The 7,094-nt window shown below is 48.2% G+C and overlaps 1 long non-coding RNA gene across 1 annotated transcript in view; it reads right to left on the bottom strand.

Annotated features, from left to right (window-relative positions):
• The window catches only part of LOC121100741, a 32,961-nt gene extending 26,011 nt beyond the window's left edge, over positions 1–6,950 (bottom strand). Inside the window, exons 1-2 of the long non-coding RNA XR_005832521.1 lie at positions 6,862–6,950; positions 5,814–6,037 (exon numbers count right to left, since the gene is read on the bottom strand). This is a non-coding gene — a long non-coding RNA (uncharacterized LOC121100741). The remainder of the gene's footprint in view (positions 1–5,813; positions 6,038–6,861) is intronic.
• Between the last annotated feature and the right edge of the window lie 144 nt (positions 6,951–7,094).

The following is a 7,094-nucleotide window of genomic DNA, read 5'->3' on the forward strand; positions in this document are numbered from 1 at the left end:
CAACCTCCAGGTGGGGTTATGAAACCTGTTTTGAAGTCACTTCCCTGTGAGTCAGGGTTGGCTTAAGTGGGTAGATTAACTTGATTCTCCAGCCCCCAGGGTTCCAAATTAGCCCCATCTAGGTTTCCCTGTCAGACTTCCAGCTCTTCCACTCTACTGAGATACCCTGGGCTCAGCCCCTTTTGCTCAGTTCTCCATCCCCACACAAAGGAAACCTAGAGGACAAGCCCATTTCCCAGGGGAGCCTGGAGACCAGGAAAGGAGGGTGGAAACTTCAGAGAGAGGCTCTCCAGAGGACTGGCAAGGATCTTCTAAGGTAAAGGCAAAGATGCAGGGATATTCTGCTACATGGGGGAAGGTAGGTAGGAGATGGGAGCTGGGTTTAAGAAGGAGGAATAATCAGGGTGTGATGTGGGGACACCTGCCCCTGTTACATGGCTGTCCAGAGCCACTCCTTGGGAAGGGGTGGGATGCACCAACCACCTCAAGACACAATTCCCACTGAAAGGCCTCCAGAAAAGGACTCTATCGGTAACAGGGCAGGATGTCATCTAGGGAAGAGGAGGTGAAGTTCCTTTAGATAAAGTTGCATTCTTGTGCTCAGGGCTAGAGGCCCTCCTTTGCACCCCTGTCAAACTCTGATTCTGAAGATAGGTAGCACAGAAGAAAGGGGCTTCACCCCTCCCTGGGCAGCTGAGCAAATGCCGTCAGAAACCTAGTCTCCTGAGCTTTCTGTTTCTATAGACACAGTCCACTGCCACCCTATTCCTTAAATTAGACTTGTGTTAACCCCTGTCTTATTCTTTCATTCAAGCATTTATAGACATTTCTTGTGTGCTGGGCCTGTGCAAGATGCTGGGATACAGAGGTGAACAACGCAGGCACTATCCTTGCCGTTCAGGAGCAGAAGCAGTTAGCAAGGAGTGACAGAATGAGGAGTGTTAGAGGAGCAGGGATGGGCAGGGTGGCTCCCACTTCATCTGGGAGTGCCTGAGCTGCCTGGTAAGTGGGGGGGGGGAGGCAGCCTGGAGACACGAGAATTAAGTTTGGAGAGGCAGAGGGGTTGGTCCTGTCTTGATCCAAAGACCAGGATGCCACTTAGATTTCAGGACACTCATTTTTTCACCCTGCTATCATCTTTATTGTTTATTTACGGCTTTATTGAGGTATAATTTATAAACTATAAAGTTCACCCACTGGTAAATATAGTTTAGTGATTCTTTGGAATAAAACTGTACAATTATGCAAACATAATACAGCGCCCATCACCCCAAAATGCTTTGTGCCCTTCTGCAGTCAATCCTGCTCCCACTCCCAGCCCTAGCCAACCACTGATCTGCTTTGTGTCTCCCTAGTTTGCCTTTCTTCGAAACTCTGCATTGCTAGACTAGTACAATATGTAGTCTTTTACATGGTCACACTTATTTGACTTAGCTCCTTTCATTTTAAATGAACTTTTTAGATACATCCATGTTGTTGCATGTTTGCTCCTTTTTATTGTTGAGGAGTGTGATAGATTAAGAAGCATGTATTTGGTCTCTGTCCCCAGCTCCTGGCACACAGCTCCTAAAACCCTTGGAATCTCCACAGTGATAAGAGTGCATTTCATATGCTAATGAGATGACTGGTGGCTGGGTGCCCCTAGATAGCTTCAGGATGGAGCCAGGTTGCCAGATCAGGCCTTGGAACATTCAGCCCCACATGGAGAAGGGGAGAAGGTCTAGCCATCACCAATGGCTAATGATTTAATCAATGATGTCTGCATAATGGTGCTTCCATTAAAACCCCTAAATTATGGGGTTCAGAGAGCTTCCAGGTAGTTGAACACACTGAGGCACAGGGAGGGCTCGTTGTAATTCCATATGAATTTGAGGATCAGCTTTTTCATTTCTGCAAAAAAGAGACCACTGGAATTTTTATACAGATTGCACTGAATCTGTAGATTGTTTTGGGTAATATTGCCACATTAAAGATATTAAGTCTTCCAATCCACAAATATGGTATGTCTTTCCATTTATTTAGGTCTTTAGTTTCTTTCAACTGTGCACAAATCTTTCACTTCCTTGGTTAAGTTTATTCCTAGGGGGGCGCCTGGGTGGCACAGCGGTTAAGCGTCTGCCTTCGGCTCAGGGCGTGATCCCGGTGTTATGGGATCGAGCCCCACATCAGGCTCCTCCTCTATGAGCCTGCTTCTTCCTCTCCCACTCCCCCTGCTTGTGTTCCCTCTCTCGCTGGCTGTCTCTATCTCTGTTGAATAAATAAATAAAATCTTAAAAAAAAAAAAAGTTTATTCGTAGGTATTTTATTCTTTTGAATGCTACTATAAATAGAATTGTTTTCTTAATTTCCTTTTTGGATTGTTCATTGCTGGTGTCATTCTGGTTTTCATTTGCATTTTCCTGATGACTAATGATGTTGAGCATCTTTTCATGTGCTTATTAGCCATTTGTATAGCTCTTTTGGCAGAATGTAATCTTTCATTCTTTTTTCTTTCTCTAGACCTGTTTATTCTATTCCAATGTTTCGTTTTAACTGAAATACAGTTGACAATGTTACATTAGCTTCAGATGTACAACATAGTGATTCCACAACTCTGTAATTATACTGTGCTCACTATAAGCATAGCCACCATCCTAATCTTTCTTTCTTTTTTCTTTTTTAAGAGAGAAGAAGAAGAAGGGGTGGGGGTGGAGAGAGAGGGTGAGGGAGACAAAGAATCTTAAGCAGGCTCCATGCCCAGCTAGGAGCCCGACGCAGACCTCAATCTCACAACCCTGCGATGATGAACTGAGCTGAAATTAAGAGTTGAATGCTTGACCCTGAGATTATGACATAAACTAAAATCAAGAGTTAAATACTTAACCAACTGAGCCACCCAGGCGTTCCTAATCTTTCATTCTTAATCTCCAACTCTGCATTTCCATGAGTGGAGACAGGGGGGAGTCCCTTTGTCTCTCAGATACCCTTCTTCTTCCCTTCTTCCCATTCTCTTTATTTTCAAAAAGTACTTAACAGGTATAGAGGCAGCACAGATCAGGGAGTTTAAGAATACAGGCACTGGAACCAGATGACTATGTCCCACTCTGCCACTTACTAACTACATGACCTTGGACATAATTTAACTTAACCTTACTGAACTTCTCTTTCACTTCCTTTAAGTTTAACATAGGGTGTTTTGTTAAATAAACTGTTTATTCCATTTGTTACATAAAATAAGTGCCTCCCCCAACCAAGCATTGTCCTAGACCCTACATTATAGTCAGGAGCAAAAGACACACAATTGCCATCCCAGTGGGCTTCCAGGCTAGTGGATCACTCTAAAGAATGTGAAATTCCTATTACAATTAACACCTGAAAGAGGGGCACATACGAAAATCTGTTGCACAGGACTCTGACCTGGCCAGAGAGCCTAGAGAAAGATTTTCCAAAAACAATGACACTTGAACTGAGCACAAAGGTGTTGATTAGGCAAAGAGAAGGAGCATCCCAATACTTGGGAGGTGGGAGAGAGTACAGTTGAGGAGGCAGGTGAAGACCAGTGTGGAAGAAGCTCAGAGAATGAAGGAGTGCAACAGAAGATGAAACTAGAAGAGAGGCCAACAAGCACAGAATAGGCTAAACTTCAAGGCCTTGCTGAGAACTTAAAATTTTATTCTGAAGATTATGAAAAGCCATTCAGGTGTTTTAGGCAGGAGGATGACAATTCAGATTTTTGAAATTTGTTTCATATTTGAGAAGAAAGTGTGGGGCTGAGTCTTGAAGCATTGGAACACTTAACATCCAAGTAGAACACTGTTCATCAAGACATACAAGCCATGAAAAAGAGGGCTTCAAGAAGAGATGATCACATACAAGTCAAATGCTGCTGAAAATTACTGAACTAAGATGAGAACTAAAAAAATCTATTGGATTCAGAAATACGAGGTCCCCGGTAACATCTGAGGAGCCCCCAAACACCACTGCTCAGCCTCCAGAGCCTGTCTGCCATCTCCAGCAGCTCCTGCCTCTGGCAGATCAGAACAAGTCTTTCTCATTAAGTTTCTTAGGAGGATTCCCTGGCAGCTCTCCTGGCTGGCTGCACTGGCTGTGTCATGGGGTGAGGCCAGTTCAACCATGTCTGCCCACCTCATCTAACCATCTCATCCACCTTGCTGTTTGGGAGCCAGATGTACCTACTGGGTGCCAGCATAAGGACAGCCTCTTACTATGGTTCAGCACTACTCTGAAGTCAGACACCAATTCCTATCACAGCTCTACCACTTATCAAGATCTTGGTGAAAGATGCTTACATGGATGGAACTGTTTTCCAACCTGTAAAACACTGTGATTAAATGTGAGAGTGAAGCATGTACCAAGTCCTCTACAAACAGTATTGGCTATCATAGGTTCATATTCATTCATTCATAGTCATTCAATAATTGTTTATGATGCCAGGCAATGGGGCCTGTTGTAGCCAACAAGATAGACACCATCCATGTCAACAAGGAGTGCCCAATCTAGTGAGGAACCCAGTCAAGTAAAACTTCGATGTTTTGTTGAGAAAGGCACAGGACACTGGGAGAAGGACTGGGTGGTGGCGGGACTAAAAATTGCACCCAACCTAGTCTTGGGAAGGGAGGGTTTGGTTTTCCTTTTGGCAAGATCACTTGTTACAGCATGAAGAGGGGGTTGGTGCCACTGACAAGAGGTTTAGTTACTGTCCTTAAAGATAATATAACTTGGTTGAGAAAGCAAGCAGAGGAAAACAAGAACAAAAAATGCATAGAAATACCAGGCAACCATCTTACTGGTGTCACACTGGCTTCTTCTGCAAAAAGTCTCAGCTTATCAATTCCCAGGTTCCAAATATTCGCACCTAAGAGAGGCCCAAAAGCCAGGCCCTAGGGCCACTGTTAATCTACCTCTCTCAAAGCAGGGAGCAGCCCAGGATCCCTACTGCTTCATCGGGCTTTCTGAGGCTCAAAGCCCTTTCACCCAGAATAAAACACAAGGCCTGCCCCACAGACGCCTGGGGTTCCTGTAAATTCTGTAACTGGAGAGATGGCTGCTGGAGCTCCCTGGCTGCTCCCTGGCTTCTCTCAGGCCTTCCCCCTCTGCTAGGCTCAGCTATAAATAGCTTGCTGGTTTCCAGCAGGGGATCTCCCAGCCCTGCAAGGAGCAAGCTCCGCCTTCTCACCCTGTACTGCCCTCAGCCTAGAGCTGAAGGCTGTGGTGGATGGCAGGGGGAAGGAGAGGAGGGGAGGGCAGGAACCAGCACCACAGAGAAGCTGGCCTCTGGACTACATTACCCACAATCCTAGACAGTGGCTGGGAAGAGGCGGCTGCTGGGGGCCTGCAGCCTTAGATGGGAAAACAAGGCCACAGTCATCTAAGGCCCTCGGTATGCAGACCAGGCCCTGAAACCCAGGTTGTTGTTGTTGTTGTTGTTGTTTTCCCAAAAATCTAACTCCTAAACCCTCAGTCCTGGACCTTAGAGATCATCTCCTCTCCATGCATCCAATTCACAGGCACTCAGCCTACCTGGTGTCAGGGAGACCAACAAAGCTCATTATTGTTTAGCCTTATTCAGAGTGTGTGTGTGTGAGTAAGCAAGCATAAGCGAGCATAAGCGTGTGTGTGTGAGCGTGAGCACACACGTGCATGCACTCATATACACCCATGTGCACAACCAAGAAACTGGAAGCCTGTGAGGGATCAAGCCCAAAGGCTGCTTGGCACTAGAAGCCCCTTCTGGGGCATATTCCCTGACTCAGACTCAAGCTCTGAGCTTTTCTTTCCCTGCCTCACCTGAGGCAGAACAATCAGGGGCTCACCGGTTGATCCAGCAGAAAGCCTGTATGCTGATGATGTGTTGCACTTCTGGAAGAGCTGGGGGGTGGGGGTTCAGGAGCTGCTGCTGGTTTGGTCTGCTGAGGTCTGGTACCTCTCTCTGACCTTTGCTCATCTCCAGGTAGACAGATCAGGATAACCACGTGGCTGGGCCAGGTTTAAGTCCCTGAAGGTGCTGCAGGGAGGGCCTGTAAGGACTTGCTGGTTCCTGTAGTGGATAAACCAGAGTTGTTAGGCTGAACAGTGGGGGCCATCCAGGGTGGTGAGGGCACCCAGTGTGCACTGCTCCAGACCTCAGCCCCACGGCCGCCCCCCCCCCCCCCCCCAATCCCTCCAACCTTCCCTAAAGAGTCAAACTATTTATGTAGAGCTCTGGGGCTCATGAAACTCCACACCGCAAGGAGCACAGCGTGTTAGGGGCCAGACCTAAAGTCAGGGACCCCTGTCCATGGTGAAACGGCACTGGGGTCTAAAACGGAGTCCTTTCCGTCTTTTTCCTCACCAGATACAACTCTCACTGAGTTAAGCACCAGGAATGCAACGATGAGTGAGATCAAATAGCAGTCTCAATAAATAAACGGTGTACAATACTGTGTCATTACACATGACATGCCTAGCAGTTGGGGGTGGGAAGGATTTCCAGATGGCCACATGTCTCAACCAAGTAAAGGATGAGCAGGAGTTCTACGAGAATGGTGTGGGAAGGGCATTCCAGGCAGAGCCGACGACAGCTCGAGTAAAGGCAGGAAGACGCAACAAACAGCAAGGAGGGAGGAAAGGACAAATACCAAACAGCCACTTGCAACAACAAGCGGAACTGGCCTTCACACCAGGGTTAGGAGTTTGGGCTTCAGGCCCTGGGCTGGGGGCCGCGGAGGGCTCTCCAGCAAGGTGTGCTGTGTTCAGAAATGGGGGTGTACAGGGGGGCAAAAAATGAAACCGGTAGGACTGGTGGGAACCTCAGCCCTTCTGGGGACGGAGGAAGGCACGCTGCCTACATGCAGACTCCCAAGTCCGCCTGTCCGCGTTTACCTCAGCCAGGCCCGGCCGCGAGGAGGCCAGGCCGCGCGTTCCCAGCGCCGCCGGCCGCCCCCTCCTTGGCAGCGGGTCCCCTGGCCGCTGGCTCCCGCCCACAGCCGCCCGCGGGCCGTCTGCCAGCCGCGCCGGGAAGGAAGCGCCTTGTTTGGGCCTCGAACAGGGAGGAAGCGCCTTGTAGGGCCCGGGGAGGAAGCGCCAAACATGGCGAGGGGCGGGCGGGGGCGGGC

The sequence above is a fragment of the Ursus maritimus genome, unplaced genomic scaffold, assembly GCF_017311325.1.
Source record: "Ursus maritimus isolate PB19 unplaced genomic scaffold, ASM1731132v1 scaffold_5, whole genome shotgun sequence".
Lineage (NCBI taxonomy): Eukaryota > Metazoa > Chordata > Mammalia > Carnivora > Ursidae > Ursus > Ursus maritimus.